Source organism: Cnephaeus nilssonii, assembly GCF_951640355.1.
Source record: "Cnephaeus nilssonii genome assembly, chromosome: 22".
NCBI classification, from domain to species: domain Eukaryota; kingdom Metazoa; phylum Chordata; class Mammalia; order Chiroptera; family Vespertilionidae; genus Cnephaeus; species Cnephaeus nilssonii.
Window position 1 is genome coordinate 23,395,635 of NC_137093.1, and position 18,745 is coordinate 23,414,379.

The following is an 18,745-nucleotide window of genomic DNA, read 5'->3' on the forward strand; positions in this document are numbered from 1 at the left end:
TTCCATCTTCGCTCTATGGAGGGTTGGCCTATGCGGTCACTTTTACTGATGGTAGACATTGGGACAGGGTTTCTCCTATGGTGCTCATTTCCTGTTGGGTTTTGTGGGTTTTTTTTTCAAGTCACTTGCACCCACTAGAATTCTCAGGAGGTAGTGGGGAAGAGAGTGCAATGCAGTACTCCATTCTTCTGGCTCTAATACCACAAAACTTGGTAACCACCCGGCAGGCAGAATGCTATAGGGTTATAAGCTTTGCCGTTAGACCTATAACCTTGCTTCTGTCCATTATTAACTTCATCACCTTAGGCAACACTTAACCTCCCTGACCCTCACTTCCTCCATCACAATGAAAATGATTCGTTCTCTCACAAAGTTGTTATTAAGAGCAAATGCAATAATGCAGATGAACCCTGGCACATAGTAGGTTTTCAGTAAAGGTAGATACCATCATCCTATTAACATTTACTATAGGTGCTAATATGGGTGTATTTTGATTTTTCAACTTAAGTGTATTTTAATTTTTTTGTCTTTTTTCTTCTTGTTTCTCCTTTTTAGCATTCTTCTACATTATTTGATTTTTTTTACACATACATTTTATCTATTAATGTTTTCGCTATGTATCATTACCTTCCTTGGTGATTGTTCTACATGTGGAGGCCCAGCAGGTGTGAAGAAGCCGAGGTGAATTCGTGTCATTCAAATATGCACCTGCTGTGACTCGGCTCAGTGCATCTCTTCCATTCTGCCCAGCACAGTGCCTGGCAGGTAGAGGAGGCTAAGGAAATAGAGGAGGAGGAAGTGGGGAGGGAAGGAGAAAATAAGGAAGAAGAAAGATCAATGGGATTATATGTCCTGTGAAGCTGTAGGTACCACCCACCTGTGTTAGCAAAAGTTATCATTGATCCGTGAACTAAGGTGAGAAAGTGGGAGGATAACACCATCCCACCACCTGGAAAGCCTCTCAGTCAATAGAAGCCATCCCCCATCCCCCGCCCCCACCCGCCACATCCTCCCATCCCTCCTCCGCCTCCACCATCTATCAGGACCATGTCTGTTGGAGGAACGATAAAGCCACAATCAAAGCAAAACCCAGAACAAAACCAAAAACACTTCTCCGTGAACTAACCAAAAGCTTTCATCAATTCTCCAATTCCTTTCTCTGCCCCCAGAGAGAAAATTGGAGGGTTCCCATTCAGAGAGCTCATTTTCCTGAGTGGGTTCTGAAAAAAGGACGGAACATTAGGCTTTTTCCTTTAAGGGAACACAGCGCTCCTTTTAGAATGCATCGGGGCATATTGGAACACAGGCAACAACAGCGGAAGGCACTCGTGTGGTGATAATTTGATGCGATTCCGATGTCAGGGACATGCCGCGCTGGTCTTAGTCAGCTTCCCCGAAGGCGTTGCTTTTGTGTGCGTTGCCCGGGAGAGTGGGTGCGTGTAAGCGCAGACACCAGCCCAGCACCCTCAGGCCCAGGCCCTCTTTTCCCACCTCCCTTCTCACTGTGACTTTCTGAGTCCAATCCAAAAGACTCCTTGGGGGCACAGAAGAAGTTGGAAAAATTTCAAACTCTTCATCAGGAAAGAATCCACAAACCAAAACGAATCCACATGCAGTTGAGGGTTTGGCCTGGAAATATTTTACAACATTTTTAAGTGAATTATTCCAACATTTAAAATGGAAGATTTTTCCCTGGCCAGTTTGGCTCAGTGGGTAGAGCATCAGCCTGCCAACTGAGGGGTCCCAGGTTCGATTCCGGTCAAGGGCATGTACCTTGGTTGCTGGCACATCCCCAGTGGGGGGTGTGCAGGAGGCAGCTGATCCATGTTTCTCTCTCATCGATGTTTCTGACTCTCTATCCCTCTCCCTTCCTCTCTGTAAAAAATCAATAAAATATTTTTTTTAATGGAAGATTTTTTTTCTTTCTTTTTTTGTGTGTGTATGTGTTTTATTTTTCTTCTTTTTTTATAGTTAAAATGAAATACATTAATGCAAGTAAATCACATGAGTATGTGTCTTACATATACTAAGTATTCAACAAATGTTAGCTGTTGTTATTTACGTACGATGATGTCTTCAAACAGGGACCGAAGGCCTCACCCAGAAAATAGTGGTTTTTAGCCACTCGCATGTTCTCTTGGCTCCTGAAACATGTGCTGTGCCCACCCCAGGTCGTCCAAGCACATCCACAGAGTCTCCCTTAATTGGAGACAACTGTCAGCGGCTTTCATCTGCATAACTGAAGAATAAAAGCAATTTTGACTCGGCAGACAAGACAGTAGAGTTTAATCTTCCAACTTGATCGACTTGGACGCGTTCCTGTCAATATAAAAGATTCTGTTTGGGGCCGTGGAGAAGCCGAGGCCAGCACCCCTGCTGGGCCTCCAGCTCAGGGCCCGGTGGGATGGCGTCCTGCTGCAGGCTCTGCTGCCGGCTGTTGGCCGCCTTCCTGTCGCTTGCTGTCGAGCGAGCACCATGTTGGGCCTTCTGATCGGTTCAAGGGTTCGGCTGAGTGAAGGAGACAGATTTTTAAAGCCACCCATAAGTTTGAGAAATTTCAGCTTCTGTCCCTCGTTTTCAATACCAGCATTATCCCACTGGCCAAACTGAGTTCCTGTCTACTTCCTGTCCATTTCAGAGGCTTCTGTTTTGCCTGATTCACAATCAATTTCTTTTCTTTTCTTTTCTTTTTTTTTTAAAAAACGTATATTTTCATTGATTTCAGAGAGAAAGAGAGAGGGAGAGAAAGATAGAAACATCAATGATGAATCACTGATCGGCTGCCTTCCACAGGCCCTACACTGGGGATCCAGCCTGCAACCCAGGCATGTGCCCTGACCGCGAATCGAACCGTGACCTCCTGGTTCATAGGTCCACGCTCAACCACGCAGGCCAGGCATGATCAGCTTCTTCCCGAAAGGCCTTTCGCCCCACTGGTCTATGTGCACCTCGTCCCTGTGGCCTTTCTTTTCCAACACCACCTCTAAGTCTGGGTTGGGCTCCTCCTCCCAAAGTTCTGCTATTTTGCCCTCCTCCCCCTCCCCCTCCCCCATCCCTTCTTCCTCCCCCTCCCCCTCCCCCCTCTTCAGAGCTGGCTTCTCAATGCCTAGCTCCTCAGCCCTTTAGTGGACTTGGTTTTCTTCTTCGCAGGGGACTTGAGGCCGTCTCCTACTGGGATGTATTCTGAAGCCTCAATGTTGGCCGGCTTCTTAGTACTTCCTTTCCTAGGGCTGCTCTCCATGCACCAGGAGGGCTTGGGGTGGCCAAGGGGGGTGTCTCCCTCCTGCTGGGTTTTCTTCTTCTTCGTGGTCATGTTGTGCTCCCTGGGGCTTCCCGGCTTCCTTTTCTGCCCCAAGGCAGCCTGTTCCTGGCCATCTTTCCCACTGAGCCGGCATGCAGGGCGTCCCTGGCCTCACAGACCCAAGGTTCCCCAGCTGAGAAGGCTGCGGCCTCTGGGCCTTTTTCTCCTTCTTGTGTTTTTCTGAGCTTCTTGCCACTCTGGTCACTTCCTCCACCTGTCCCCAGACCTCCAGGGAGGTCTTCACCTTCAAACCAGGAGACAGGGCCAGAAGCCACAAGGACTTCCTCTTCTTTTTCTTCTTCCCGCTGAGGAACTCCGATGGACCGAGAACCTGTGTCCTGGGGCTGGGAGACTTCTCTGTCCGCCTGGCTCGGGACGTGGTCTTGGGTTCTAGGTGCTCCTCACAGAGGGTACTGTGGTCCTTCTTTTTCTTCTTCTTCTTCTTCTTCACCAGAGGGATCTCGGGTGCCTGCTCTTGGATCACACTACTTGTGGGTGACATGGCTGTGGTGGGACAGACCTTGGTGAAATCATTGTTACCGTTGAAAACCAAGTGCTGAGTCTGGCTCTTTAACCAGCATCTTCTTCTTCTTGTTTTTCTCTGGAGGCCCAAGGCCCAGGTCTCCTCTATGGGTCTTGGTGATCCTTCATGTAGGCCAAGCATGTCAAACTCGTGGCCCACGGGCCGCATGTGGCCCACAACGAATATTTTTGCGGTCCAGCCAATATAACGGTATGTAAGAAACGTTTTAATAAAAATTTCCTAACTTAATTTTGACAATATCCTGTTACACATAATTATTAATAACGAACTACAACATTCGCTAATGACTTGATGAATATAATCACGTTGCATTCATTTCCCTTACGCGCAGGCGCACCATTTCTCTCCACTAATACCAGCAGTGAATATTTTAGCAGCCAATAGCCACATCTTTAGTCTTGGACTGACTTGTTTGGTGTGCGCAACTGGAAATATTTTGCTTTCGGAGAACAAGAAAAATAGGCTTATTTGCATTACGCTTATTAATTTGGGCAGTTATTCAGTGTCTGGTAAGTTCATGTTCAAGAAAAAATACTAATTTTTATTAAAATGTTATTTTATGTTAACGATGACTCATTTATTTCAGCCCTTTGCATTCAGCATGTCTCTATGGAAATGAACATGTGTTTCTATGAAAATGGAAGCTTTTGTTTTTCTGCGGCCCGCAGAAACTTCAACCGTGTTTGTCTGGCCCGTGTTAGCCTTTGAGTTTGACACGCTTCGTGTAGGCCCGGCCAATCGGCCTCCACAGGAGGACTGGCTCCACCGTGACCCGCTCCGCACGCAGTGCGTGACCCGGAAATGGATCCCGCCACGCTGGCCCGCAGCCCACATGTCCCTGTTGCTTCCGGTCACAGCCTGGCTCAGCAGGGATCACGGTTAGCGGCGACCATGGCGGCTCCCAGGCGGGTAGGCAGCCGCTCCGCGCAGGGTGAGGAGCAGGCGGGCTCCTTGGGGTCGTCTGCCACCACCTGGACGCCAATGCCCGCCATGTGCCCCGGGTCCCTCGGGCGCTCGCTCGTCGTCGTCTCGCTGGGAAAGGCTGCGGAGCTGCCGGAAGTGGATCTCGGATCTGTGAGGGTAGGCAGCCGCCGGCGGGGGCGGGCCGGGGCCGTGCCAAGTTTTATTTTTCAGTTACAGTTGACCGTATTATTCGGGTTTAGTTTCAGGTGTACAGCATCGTGGTTAGACAATCATTTACTTTCCTTGGTGTTCCCGCCGATGCCTCCTGCAGCCACCTGGCCCCGTACATAGTTATCAGTATTGTTGACTGTATTCCCTCTGCGGTAGTTTACATCCGGGTGACGATTCTGTCACCACCAACGCCGACTTCCTACTCCCTTCACCTCTCTCAGCCAGTCAGTCCCCCAGCCCCTTCCCCCTCTGGCAGCCATCAGTCTGTCCTCTGTATCTAGGAATCTGTTTTCCATTTTATTTACTTATTTATTTTGTTCTTGGGACTCCGCACATAACTGAAGTCAGGTGAAATCTGTCTTTCTCTGGCTGACTTAACTCTCTCGGCGTAATACCCTGTAGGTCCGTCCGTGCGGTCGCAAATGGTAAGATTTCATTTTTTGTGTGTGGCCGCGTAACAGTTCTGTTGTGCACGTGTACCAGATGTTTTTGTCCACCTGCGTATCGATGGGCACCTGGTTTGCTTCCATAGCTCGGCTGTTGTAAATCACGCTGCAGTGAGTGTGAGGGTGCATATATTCTTTCGAATCAGTGTTTCGGGTGTCTTTGGATCTCTACCCAGAAGTGGAATTGCTGGGTCAAAAGGTAAGTTCTAGTTGTAATTTTTTGAGGAACCACCATATTGTTTTAAAACAGGATTTTTTTTTTTTTTTGGATGAAAATCCCAAGTTCAGGCATCCCTAGAAAAATGGGAAGGGTTGGCAAAACAGGACCCACATTCCCGCTCTCTGACCGAGGGCTGGGATGGAGTAGCCAAGGATGCCTCCTAATTTGGCATGGGTTCCCTGGCATGTCATGCCCCGCCTGGTCCATGTTACTCATTTGCATATCCTGCCAGCCTGGTGGGCCTCTGACCTTACCAATCTTGCACCTACGCCTTGAAATCCCCCAAGCTCTGGCCCCTGAAGATTTGCCTGGGGCTCTCCATTTCTTGGGGTAGAGAACCACAGAAAACAACCGGATCTGGACTGTTGGAATGGAAATTTCCACACCGTGAAAGGAAGAACTAGTTCAAGATATATATTTTTTTAATTCAAGAGGTTTTGCTGCAGTCATCTTTCAGCCCTGTGGAGGCATTTAGTTGACGGAATGTATTGGGATGAGATTGGGCCGTGAGTGGCATGTGCCAAACTCACTCTGCATTTCAAAGAAGAGCAATGCCATCGGGGAAACAGGTCTCTGGGCAAGAATGTAACCCCAACCCGCCCCTCCTGCCCTAGATCCTGGGCCAGAAGATAAAGTCTAAGGAAGAAGGACGCAGCTCTGCCTGCCTGTCCATTCTGCTACTTAGTGTTATATACACAGGAGCTGCAACCGGAGTTTTAAAAAAGTGTGGGCGCAAAAAAATGCCTTGCAAGTGATGCAGTCCAGTGGTTTTCCCGTCAGGATCCGACGGGAACCAGGGAAGTGGCTGGTCAGCACACTTCCCCATTGTGTTCAGGCAGTCATCGGATATTTACCCAAAGCTCCTTTGTGACGGGCAGACAGTGGTGAACAAAGGTAGACAGAATCCATGTCCTCACAGAGGAAGTCGGGTGGAAATGAGCGAAGGGCCGGGGCCACGCATCTGTACCACAGGGATTCCAGCCGGGCGTGGTGACTGGGAAGTGATCAAATCTAAGGGACAATTGGAAACCGGCGGGGTGAAGGGGAGCAGGTTGAAGAGCCCCGGGATGGGAGGGAACATGAGTGACATAAGGAATTAGAAGCAGATCAGTGGGCTGAGATAAAATGGGGAACGAGGTTTCGGGCCATGCATAGCCTTTCAGGGTTTTATTGCCCCCGTGGAGTCAACCAGAAAACCCCGTCTTTATCTTCTTTCTGTGTGGGATTTGTATGTTCTCATTAACCTAAAGGATCCTCTAGTTAAACACAGTTGGAAAGACCATTGCTCCAAGCCCACTGCGCAGTGTCTATCGATGAGGAATCTGAGGCTCAGAATGGGACACAACCAGGCACAGCCCAAGGAAATAAGGAGCCTTAAAGCAGACCAGGCGCAGAGAGAGAGAGAGAGAGAGAGAGAGAGAGAGAGAGAGAGAGAGAGAGAGGTGGCAGGCACAGCACGGAACCAGCGCTAAGGATGAGAAGACAGGCAGAATACAGCGCCTGGAGAGTGAGGTTGCAAAGGGCCGTCACGCATCAGGGTGGGAATAGAGCCAGAAGCTGGACCCCAGCCTTCGGGTCAGCACTCTGGTCCTTGGGATAGGGATTGGCAAGAGGAAAGCAGAATTGACAAGGCATCGATAGGCTGAGGCTGGGACGGAGGCAGAAACCCTGTTATCAGAACCAAAGCTAGGGTGTCAGTCATTTGAACGTGGAGGGGTGGGGGGAGGGGGCGGGTTCTATATCCCAGAGCAGGCTGAGACCGTCAATCCCTCCCACCAGGGGTTGTGTGGCTGGCTGAGACCAGGCTCAGTTTATCCACGTAACCCTCTCCCTGACCCCTAGTTTGTTTTTTAAAGCAAAGTAGCTGTTTCATCCGGGAGAGATTGTCTTTGCTCATCACTGGATGATTGTGATTCTAGATGCGAACACCAGACACCTAATACAAGGAAACTAGGAAGTGAGTTCAGGTCCTGGCTGCAGGTGCCGGCTGGGATGGCCCCCGATGTGTCCCCTTACCACGCTGGGCATCAGCTTTCCAGGCTGCAGCGTGAAAACGATGATACTTCCCACTTTATCTTGAACCTCACGGGAGCTGCCGTAACACACGGGATCTTTATCTGTTTAAAGGACTGTAACCAACTAACAGCTGTAGACACTGGCACCCCATAATGAATTCACCCCACACCATTGGTCACATATTTAGTTAAGTCACAGACCACACGTCCCAATGCCTACCCCTGCATCCCAAGTTAAGAACTTGAAAGTCCAGAAGTAGACAAAGCAGGAAGATCATGTGGAGGATTCTTATATGAGAATTTCCTGGCTGGGGCTGAGACAAAATTTCAGGAAGGAAGGAGCTTGCCCAGAGGAAAGGTGTGAATAGACAGACCACAGCACCTTGGTTTTTAACAAGCCTCAACAAAAGACACCCGGAACCAGCTGGCCCAGATTTGGAGGGGAGGGAGAAAGCGGGCAGCCTGCAGTTCGGAAGAGATTGAAAGGAGAGAGAAAAGTAGAACAAGAATCAGGATTTGGGGCATAGACAGGGTTTGGCGGGGAGGGGTGGGTTGGAAATGAACTTTTAACATTGACGAACAGACTCATGCTCCTGGGGGTCGTGAGGCTGGCTCCTGGTCCCATTTCTCTCTCGGTCCTTTGCTGTGGGCCCTTCGGCCAGTTATGTCCCTTTCCGGCCTCAGTGGAAGAGGGAGGGTTTAAACTAGGTCACCTACAATGTTATTTTGCTAGATTGTCATGAATCTAGCCATCTAGACAGGACTAGTTTCCAGTAATCTAGACAGGATCTGTCGACCTCTGTGTCCTAGGGGTGGACACAGAGTTGGGCTATAACAGTGAGAAGGGCCGAGGGTCTGGGGCTATACAGTTAGAGGACTTGGGTTCGAATCCTATTCTGTCACACTCTCTGAACCTCAGTTTCCCCAAACTGTGAAATAGTTCATCAACTCTAAGATGGCATTGACGATCAGATATGTAATATTTTATGGGCCACTAAGGAGGAAAAAGCGCTGCCAATGAGACTGGGACACGCTGTTGGTTATAAGATGCATTCCAAATTCAGAGACGTTAAAATGTAAATCTATGTGCATCTGAGAATCAGTGAGATATGGTAACGCCCACATCCTAGGGATGCCTCGGAGGTGAGATGATGCATGTAGAATGCCTGGCATAGAGCAGGTGCTCAGTGTGAGTTATTAGGTATTAATTACACAGGCACTAAATAAGTGCTTATTGAACTAAAGAAATGGGAGGTGCTACATGCTTTTTAAAGGAAAAGAGCAAAATGGCCCAAGAGAAGTGTTTCCCAGAACCTACTTTCCATCAGTTTTGACACGAGCGGCCTTTGTTTAGAAGGGAGAACTGAACTACCTACATGTAAATAACCTTTGCAATTCTGTGATTTTTTTTTTTAATGATGGCGTTAAATGAGATGGTTGTGCAATTAATTCCTATTTGGCCTAAGAGACAGATGGGCGCTCTTGGTGAGGCCCTGGTTTTCCTTTCCCTGCTTGGAGAACGTTCTCGAATGACCCCTCCCACCATCTTGGGATGGCCAACCACAAGGGCAGAGGTGATTCCTCTGTTCCCAGAAGGAAACTGGCCCCTGATGGAGACCACGGAAGAGATGAAAGAAAGGAAGAGGAGAAGAGACGTGATCCATAAGGAGATTGGAGAGCAGAGCTGTGAGAGGTAGGGAGGGAAAGGGAACAAAAAAGAAACCCCGTAAAGAAGGAAATGAATGAATAAGAAGAATTCCTCAGGCCTTCCTTTCTTAGCCTGAAGGTTATGCCCCAGCAGCCAGGATTGGGCTTTGGATCAAGTTTCCAATTCCAGTGCCTTGTCGGAGATCATTTCAAATGCGCTCACCCCGGGCAAGAAGGGCCCTTCCCGGTGGCGAGCAGGGATTTGAGGAAGGAGGAGGCGTCTTGTCTGATTAGCTGGGCCTTATCTGCAGAGCCCAGTGGACGGCCTAATGCGAGGAGCGGGCTGGCGAAGCACTGAACCGTCCCAGCTTCTCGCTGACAGAAGCAGAGCTGAGGTCCCGGCCGCTCCTTATCAAGTGACAGGAACACTTGGTGAAGCCACGGAAATTGGATTTGAGTGATTTCCATCCTCCTCTCTCTCCCCGCCCCCCAACCCAGAGCATTCTGATCACCCAGCGAGTTAAAGGGACAGCTCCTGTCCAAGCCATGCCCAGAGATCAGGAGACAGAACCAGGCAGACCTGGGGCCTAGTCAAGGCCACTGTGTCCCTTAGGGGAGTGGCTGGAAATGGGATCCAGTTCTTTAGGCTGCCTCAGTCTTTCCATTGAGTTGCCCTAGAATTTTTTCCAAGCAATCACTCTGTACCTAGGGACCCAAGGCGGTGGATATTTAGTTTATTGCCCTAAAAAATGATCTGGCAGGTAGAGGCATTATCTTTAACTAGAGGCCTGGTGCACGAATTCGTGCATGGGTGGGATATGGCCAGCCCACCCAGATTGGCGCCGATCAGGGCTGGCTGGCGGGGGGGGGGGGGGGAGAGGGGGGGCGGGGAGGAGCTGTGGGAGGTTGGCTGGTCAGCCCTGCCCCCATCGGGCCGGTTGGCTGGCCACAGTGCAACTGTCATTCCGGTTGTTCTGGTCATTCCGATCGCTTGGCTTTTATATATAGAGAGATGGGAATAAAACCAATTTGGCAATAATAATAATAGCTATAACTTCATATCAGATGCTATGCTATTAATTTTTATTAAATTCATACAAACCCCCTCCTCAACCATGAGGTAATTCCCATTATTGCCCCAGTTTGCATGTGGGAAAACTGAGGCATAGTGAGGAGAAGTCACTGCTCAAGGCCACACAGCTAAGTGTGGTAGGTAAGTGGTAGGGTTTGGCTTGCACCTCAGGTATGTGGGGTAAAAGCCAGAGCTCTTGACCACTGGGCTCTCCTGCCTGCCCGGAGGGCTATGTGGGCAGAGCCAGGATTGAACCCATGACTCCTATGTGACCTTGGGGAAATCCCTTCATTTCTCTGGGACTATTTTCTCACCTGTACCATGGGGTAATAATAGAACCATCTGGAAGGAATAGTGAGGATTTTAACTCAGTTAATGCATGGAAAGTGCTTGTATCACATCTGGTACATGGAAAACACTCAATCCGCGTTGACAATAGTACTTATTATCATTATCATTGTCATTGCAATTACAGCCTCAGGATCGGGAGAAGGTGGGAAGTTGGAAAGTCTGGGAAATACTCGGCATCTGTAAGGCAAAGCTGATTTAATCCGGGCCTGAGAATTCACAACTCACTAAGTCTGACCTGTCATTTCTGCCCTTAATGAAAATATGCTCAATATTGGAATTAATTACTATTTAAGTGGCCTTGTCATTAAGCATCGAGGGATCAATGGCACACAGTGGATTATCATCATGGAGTGAAATATCTCAATTCGGGGGGGGGGGGGGGGGGGGCCAGAATGAAAGCACCATCCTGCTTCTGATTTTCCAATTGGATTCACCAAATGGAAAATCCCTGTAACACTGGCTGCTGTTGTCGATCTAAGGAGGCTGTACATTGTGAGAGAGCTTTGGAGGCAGAAATGAAGATGGGAGGGAAAATGAGGAAGAATGCAACTTATTCTGAGTGCCTTGGACATTGCTAAATGGGTGGTTCTGTAACCAAGGAGTTAGGGAGATTTGATACGGTTAATGCCCCAATGCAATCACTCTTTGGAGCAGAAGAACTGCACTGGGAGTCAGGATGGCCCAGGTGTGGTGGCAGAGAGGGAGAGAAATAGGAGTTATCAGAGAGAGAGGCAGGGACGGGTCATCTAGTGCCTTTGAAGCCATGGCAAAGAGTTTGGGTTTTTTCTAAATGTAAGGGTATAGAGCAGAGCTGTGATTCATAGGATTGTTTTAAAACTCACTCCAGCCACTGGTTGGAAAATAGAGTGAAGAAGGATGAAGTGGGAGACTAGTAAGAAACTTGCAGTCATCTGGATAGAAGTTTTCAGAGGCTCGACACAGGACTGGGGTAGCGGCAGCAGTGATGGAGAGAGCACCTAGATACTTGTGCAGGGCTGTGTTTTGAAGGTCAAGTTGGCAAGAGATGCTGATGGATTTGGATGTGGAGAATAAGAGACAAAGGAGGCACCCAAAGATGCCTCGCCTGGATTAGAGCTTAAATAGCTAAATGGATGTCAGTACCTGTATCAGTCAGCTATTGCTGTGGTAATGCTGGATAACAGGTTGCCCCCATTCAGGGACTTAGAACTACAGTGGCATGAGTCTGTGGTTAGTTACAGTCATGGGCTCCAATTAGAAATCTGTTTTAGACATACCATCAGGGATTTTATTACATGGCATATTGTTATTTTATTTTTAATATATTTTTATTGCATAACCATATCATGTCGACATGTCAGGAATATTATTACAAAAGTTCTACAGTCCACATGGTTTACTGTGGAATCTGGGGGGAAAAGTTGCTAAAATAATTAAGCTGTTCTGAATAAATGGACGCCTCCATGGCTTGAAGAATTTGTGGCGGAGTGATTCTAAAACCACTTGAAGAGATTTGTCCCAGCGACCCTACCACTCAGGGCATTGAGAGAGGGGAGTGCACTCCAATGTATCCCAGGCTTTAGCAATTTCAGTTTTCTGATTAGCTTTGTGCAGCTAGCAGAGACTCTGTCAGGCAGATAACTTGTCATGCCAAACACAGGACAAGCCTGTCACTGGTCAAGAAGCCACTCAGTCAGAGAAAGTGGCTCGCCTCCCCCTAATCGATACCATCTATGCAGCTCTAAGAATCACAACCACCGCCAAGCCCGTGCCTGCTCCTGCTCCGCCATTACCGGTTTCAAGTAGCAGGCTCACTCAGCTTGCCAAGAAGCTAATAGACTCCAGGGCTGGCTGATTCTGAGCAGGAGGACTGGGGTCTCTTCAAGGACAAGCTGAACACATAGAAGGGAAAACAGACAGTGGCCTCGACCCAGCATCCATGGCTGAGGGATGACGCCAAGAGGGAAGCAAGCCAACAGGACGATGCTGTGAGCTGTGTTGGGCTAGTGCATCCCGACCCCTGTGGAGAAAGAATGACGAGGGATGCGCTTGAAGAAAACTGTGGCCATCCCAAATGGTGATTTGCAGTCTGGCCAGGAAGGAAGTAAATGGGACTCAACAAGAGACGTGAAGCAACTGCATTTAGAAGCAGACAGGGCTGATGGTGGCTGTCTAGAAGATGAAGGACTGTGCAAGGAAGGATGGCTTCTAACTCCACACAAGAGCACACTTGCACTTGGCTCGCACTCCTCAAGCCTCGATTTTCCCCATGCCTGGTCCTCCCTCTGTGGTGTCTGCTGGCTTGGTGAACAGTGCCACCATATGCATGCTTGAGCAAGACAAAACCTTGGAAGTCATCCATCACTCCTTACTCTCCCCCACTCCTCTTACCCTATCCATCTCCAAGTCCTGCTAATTGTGCCTCCTAAATATTTTTCAAAGCAGCTCACTTTTCCACCAACCGCCTATTTATTAGCCACCATCGGTTATCACCTGGCCAACAGCAATAGTCTCCTCAGTGGTCTGGCTTCCAGCTTCTTCACCCTGTTACCATCGACATCTTTTCAACACAGAGATTTGCCAAGTCATCTCTCCCCACTCCACCTCCCCCCCCCCGTTTTAAAACCCTCTGTGGCTCCCCATTGCTTTCAGAATAAAGACCAAAATTATGAATCTGATCCACTGTTCCCAGCATGGTCTGGGTCCCTGCCCACCTCTCACCTCTGCGCAAGCTGTTCCATCAGCCTGGAACATACTTCCCTCCAACTTTCACCAAGTTTACCCAGTTGTTCCTCAGATTCCAGCTCAAGCATCCATTGCACATACTGGTTGTCCTTTGCCCACTGCCTCTATTACCCTTGAGATCAGAAACTTAAACATATACTCAGAGAATCATAGTCCTTCAGAGCCCTTATCTCAGCTAGTAATTATGTCTTCATTTTTCTGTGATTATCAATTTATAAAATCTATCTCCCTGTGGATGCCTTTACTGATCACCTAGCCCGCTCCTGTCCTCTCTAGCCTTTCTCTACAATGGTTGAGTTTCCAGCCTCCCTTGCAGCTAGGAAGGGCCACATGTCACTGTCTGGCCAGTGAGATGTAAGCAGAAGATGCTGATTGGAACTCTGGGAAAGATTCTCAAAAGAGGACAGATTTGACTTGGATGCCCTTGGTCTTTGTGCCTCTTCCCTTGATTCCTCTGTGGAATACAAAGCCAATGAGATTAGTGCAGTGGACATGTTTCAGCCATGAAGTCAAAGCCACACAAGGATGGCAGAGCAGAAAAAGAAGGAGCTGAGGGCCTTGCTGCCTCTATTGAGTGGCTGGGTCAGCCTCCAGCCTCTTACCGCCGCTGGGTTAGGGTTTCATGTGACTCACGGCAGCTGAATTAACCAATACACTTCCATGGGCCTTATAGCTTATCCCATAAGATTCTAACTGATACAAGCGTCATAAGATGTGCCTGTGTATATTTTTGCTCTGCACGCATCCCTAGCATGGGTCCTGGCATCTAGTATATGCTCAACCAACATCTATTGAACAAATGGATGGAGAAAGCTCCATCTTTGGAGTCCAATGGATCTGGGCTCCACTTCCCGTTCTGTTGCTAATGGCTGTGTGCCCACTTAACCTCTCTGAGCCTCAGTTTCCTCAAGTGTAAAACCAGGATACTTACATGATTTTCAGGGGGTTATTCCGGGGGTCTAGGAAGTGATGGGTAGACCGTGCCAGACCCTGACTCAATAAACAGTAACTGTTGATATGATGCTAAGTGATTGGCTCTGTCACCTCCAACTGCCACTCTGAGCACTGACTGTGATGTACGAGGCTCTGTGGTAGGCATTTGGGGATGATGGTCTACAGAGTGGACTCTGCCCTCCAGGACGTGGCAGCTCAGTTGGTGAGAAAGGATTTGCATAAACGCATGGAGAACTCAGTGCCTCTCAATGAAAATGTGCTCATGGCCATCGGGGCCGGGGGAGGGGGTGGCCCAGGCCCTCCATGGGAGTGGAGAACAGGAAAAAATCAGTCACCCTGATCCAGTCGTCCATGGGAACAGCACAGGGACAGGAAGCCTGCTTCCCCTCCACTCACTTAGCTAACAAGCACGTACTGGTGCTCCTACCACAGGGCTAAGTGCTAGCATAACGCAGGCACCCTCCCCCAGACGTGCAGAAATGACTACGCGGAGATCCTTGCCTGCCGGAACAATGGGCTAAACGAGCAAATGTGCGAACAAATGAACTTCTGAAGAGAAACGAATGAGCTAGAAAATAAATGTCGGTGTTCCCCAGGGAATAACTGCTCTGGAAAATTACAGCGTCTGGGAAGATGGAGGGCCGGACTGTAGGCTCCTGACCCTAATCAGAGGGGGGAATGTGGGTGGGAGAGAAGGCGGGTGAAGGTGAGCATGGAGCCAGACTAGGAAGATAAGGCTGGTGGGGCCATGAGAATAGTCTCATCAACCACCACCACCCCGCCCGCTGCCCCCCGCTTACAATTGGGGAAAGGTAACCACAGAGGGTTATTCCTTGATCATAAAGGTAGAAGAGAAAGGAAAGGGATTTTCCTCCATGCAGCCTTCCCTGATTACCCAACTCTCATGTGCTATGAGACCTCGGGCAGGTTGTTCATTCATTCAACAAATATTTATTGAGCACCAGCTCTGTGCCAGGCACAGGGGTTGAGTGCTGGGATTACGTGTTGTACAAGACAGGCAGGCTGTCTTTGTGGCCCTTATATTCCAATGGGATAAATCAGGTAATACATATGTAACATGCAGCGATAGGAATAGAAGATGTAGCTGGGACTTTGAAGAACATACTTCAGAGGGAAGAAGAAGAAGGGCGTCTCATTAAGGTTTTAATTTGCATTTCCTTTGTGACTAATGACATGGAGCATCCTTTCATAGGCTGCTTTGCCATCCATATAGCTGGTGGGGGGCACTGCCTGTTCCAATATGTCGCCCACTTTGGGAGGTTGCTTATTTTGATTCTATTGATTTTGAGGATTATTTATATATTTTGGATATGATTCCTTATCAGCTATGAGATTTTCAAATAGTTCCTCCCCATCTTGGCTTGTCTTTATTTTCTTAGCAGTGCCTTTCAAAGAGCAGAAGCTCTTCATTTTAATGAGGTGCAGCTTATTAGTTTTTTCCTTTTATGGGTATTTTTTTTCCTCCCAGGGTGTTAAGATAATTCAGTGCCTGGCACATGAGTAAGCACCTCATACGTGGCAGATGTCATCGTTATTACTACACAGGAGAACGTGCCGCCCTCTCTGTGCAGCCTCATTAAGCTCCCCTCCCCTCCCCGGGCCTCAGTTTCCTTGTGTGTGCAGTGAGGAAGTTAGTTGCATCGCTAAGTGGTGTTCGAGGCCCTTTATCCTGGACAAGTCCGAGTGTTAATATTCTCTAAGAGTTGAAAAGGAACATTGAGGGAAGGGGTTGTGGACCGGGAACCAGGAACAGGGAAGCCTTTACCAGGAGCAGAAGCTCTGCCTCCCTTTGGAGCTAAGAACCAACATCCTGCAGTTGGTTTCAGATCCCTGTGGGCACCTGGGTGATGCTGGAGTAGAAGCCCCGAAGGCTATGTGCTTTCCTGAACTCAGAAGTTAGGATTCTGCAGGTGGGGAAACTGAGGCTCCAGGAGGCAAGGTTACAATGTGGCAGGCCAGAGCCAGAATTTGAACCCAGGTCTGCATAACCCTGAAGCCCACTGTCCCGTGGCTCCATCCAGGCTGGACCCTGGAGGAGAGAAATGACCAGGCAGGCAGAGAGAGGGGAACTTCAGCCAAAGAAATGTTCCCTCTGAAAGTCACAGTGCATTCTCTCCCCAGCAGCTGTGAGAGAAAAATAGAGTGGGTCAGAATTAGCAGATTTTTTTTGTCTCCTTTTTAATTTATAGCTTGTTAGTTGATGTGCTCATTGGGAGAACTTCTTGCTCTCTGGCTTGGCAGCAAAGTCAATGACAAAGGACTGACAGCCTAGAACAGCCTTGCTCCTCCATGTCAGGTCATGGCTGGGCTGGGAGCTGTGTGCACCCTTGGGTGTCTCAGCAATAGTGGGAAGGTGCGAAAACCCCACTGTGGACTTGGTGGCTGCAGCAGTCCCGTTTCTGAATTTTTATTTCCCCAAACATTTCATAAACCACTCATGATTCTCCAAGCACTAGAGAAACAAAGGCAGTTAGGACTCTGCGCCTGTCCTCAGACTGAAGAAGAGACAGCCACATCTATATATATAAAAGCCAAGAGATCAGAACAATCAGAACAACCGCTTGATTTGACATGCACTATGGCCCTGATTGGCCCCCCTCCCCCCAGCTGACCGGCCCCAATCAGCCCCAACCAGGGCAGGCTGGCCAGACCCCACCTGTGCACGAATTTGTGCACTGGGCCTCTAGTGTACAAATAATGTTAGGACAGGCTGATGGAAATTGCAGCAGCAGAGTGTGCCTGGATTGTGGCATCAGAGAAGACTACATGGAGGAGGCAGTGTCTAGGCTGGGTCTTGAAGGATGAGTAGGAGTTCAACAGGGTAGAGATGGGGGGGGGGCGTTAATAAATGTTCCTGTTCTGTTCTGTTCTCCAGCAGTTTCTCAGCTGTTGCTCTTGTATGCTTGCCGGATTATAAACTTACTGGGGAAATTATGTCTGTGCATTATAGGCTATTTGATAGCATCCCTGGCCCCAGTACGGACTGGATGCCAATAGCGCTCTCCCCCTCCTCCCCAAAAGTCATGACAAACAAACAAAAAAGGTCTCCAGACATTGCCACTTGTCCCCTGGGGGCAAAATCAAACTTGATTGAGAACCACTGTCACAGCATATCCATGCAGGCATTCATTTATTCATGTAATTTTTCATTTATGTCTTCAATAGACTTTTACTGAATACTTACCATAAGCCGGGCACTTTGGTAGGCATTAGGAACACAAAGATACACAAGGTACATCCAGGGCCACTGCCCTCTGGGAGTTGCCAGGCCAGAGAGGAAAAGCGACAAGCCAATGAGATGTGATGGGAGCAGGGTGGTGGGGCGGGGACAGCAAACAGCTGGATGTATTCTGGATAGGCTCCCTGGAAGAGGTAACACCTCTACTGAATATCAAAGCTAAATAGACATTAGCCAGGTGAAAAGGAAGGAAGAAGGCATTCCAAATCAAGGAAGAGAGAGGAGACCTTCTTAACCAAGAAAATGGGTTCGGCAAAGGCCTGACGGGTAAGCCAAGTGGGTTACAGCAGTTCTGTGTCCCTGGAGCACAGAGCTCCAGGGCTGTAGGGTAGGGGGCCACCCACGTCATTGAGAAGCATCTGTGTTTATTCTGGGGCCATGCGGGAGCCATGGGAGGATGCAAAGCGGAGAAAGAAGAGAAGCTGAGTGAGAGGAAGGCTGTGTGGCAGCCAGGAAGCAGAGGAACCCCGTAAGGAAGCCTGAGCAGTTGGGTGGGTGGCGTGGGCCAGACTCTCCTCACTCCAGAGGTGCCTCCCGGCCCTGACCCTCCATCCTGCCCTCTGGGTCCCCTCTTCAGGAGAAACATTTGAGTCGCACCTCCTGCCCATCGATGGCTCAGTCTCTCTCTCACCCTGGCGGAGGCCTTCACCGTCCCAGCAGCTCCTCAGCGATGACAATCCCTTCAAGTTGACGTGGGGAAAGTGCTTTATCTACCCCAGCCGTTAAGCTTGTCACCGAGCCCTGATTACACTTGGAGCTTGAAGACAGACTGCGGCACGGCACACGGCTCATCTCTGGAGAGCCGGAGAGTCGCAACTGCCAACCCATTAGGTCTCGGGCTGAACCGAGAGGGACCAACCGTCTTAATTGCTTGAGAACGTTGACGTTACTGAAACTTCCTCATGCCTGAATGACGTATGATCTTCCGTGGTGGCTCGGGCATTTCCAGCGGTTCCCCCGGCCCCTCCCCTTCATCTCCCGCCTCACCGGGACTCAGCACGGAGACTGCCACCGACCACCCAGGCTCTCTGATTGCTCCCAGGGGCGCTCTACAAGCCCTCTAGATGGGGTGATCTTG

The 18,745-nt window shown here is 49.2% G+C and overlaps 1 protein-coding gene and 1 pseudogene across 3 annotated transcripts in view; one reads left to right on the plus strand and one right to left on the minus strand.

Annotated features, from left to right (window-relative positions):
• Nucleotides 1-18,745, plus strand: part of SEZ6L (seizure related 6 homolog like) — a gene marked incomplete at both ends in the record, with an annotated part of 130,353 nt that overhangs the window by 33,877 nt on the left and 77,731 nt on the right. The window lies entirely within an intron of this gene.
• Nucleotides 2,866-5,509, minus strand: LOC307094249 (lysine-rich nucleolar protein 1-like; annotated as a pseudogene). Its single transcript has 2 exons — nucleotides 5,460-5,509; nucleotides 2,866-3,946 (listed from the first exon to the last, which is right to left on the minus strand). The product of its transcript is annotated as a lysine-rich nucleolar protein 1-like (transcript).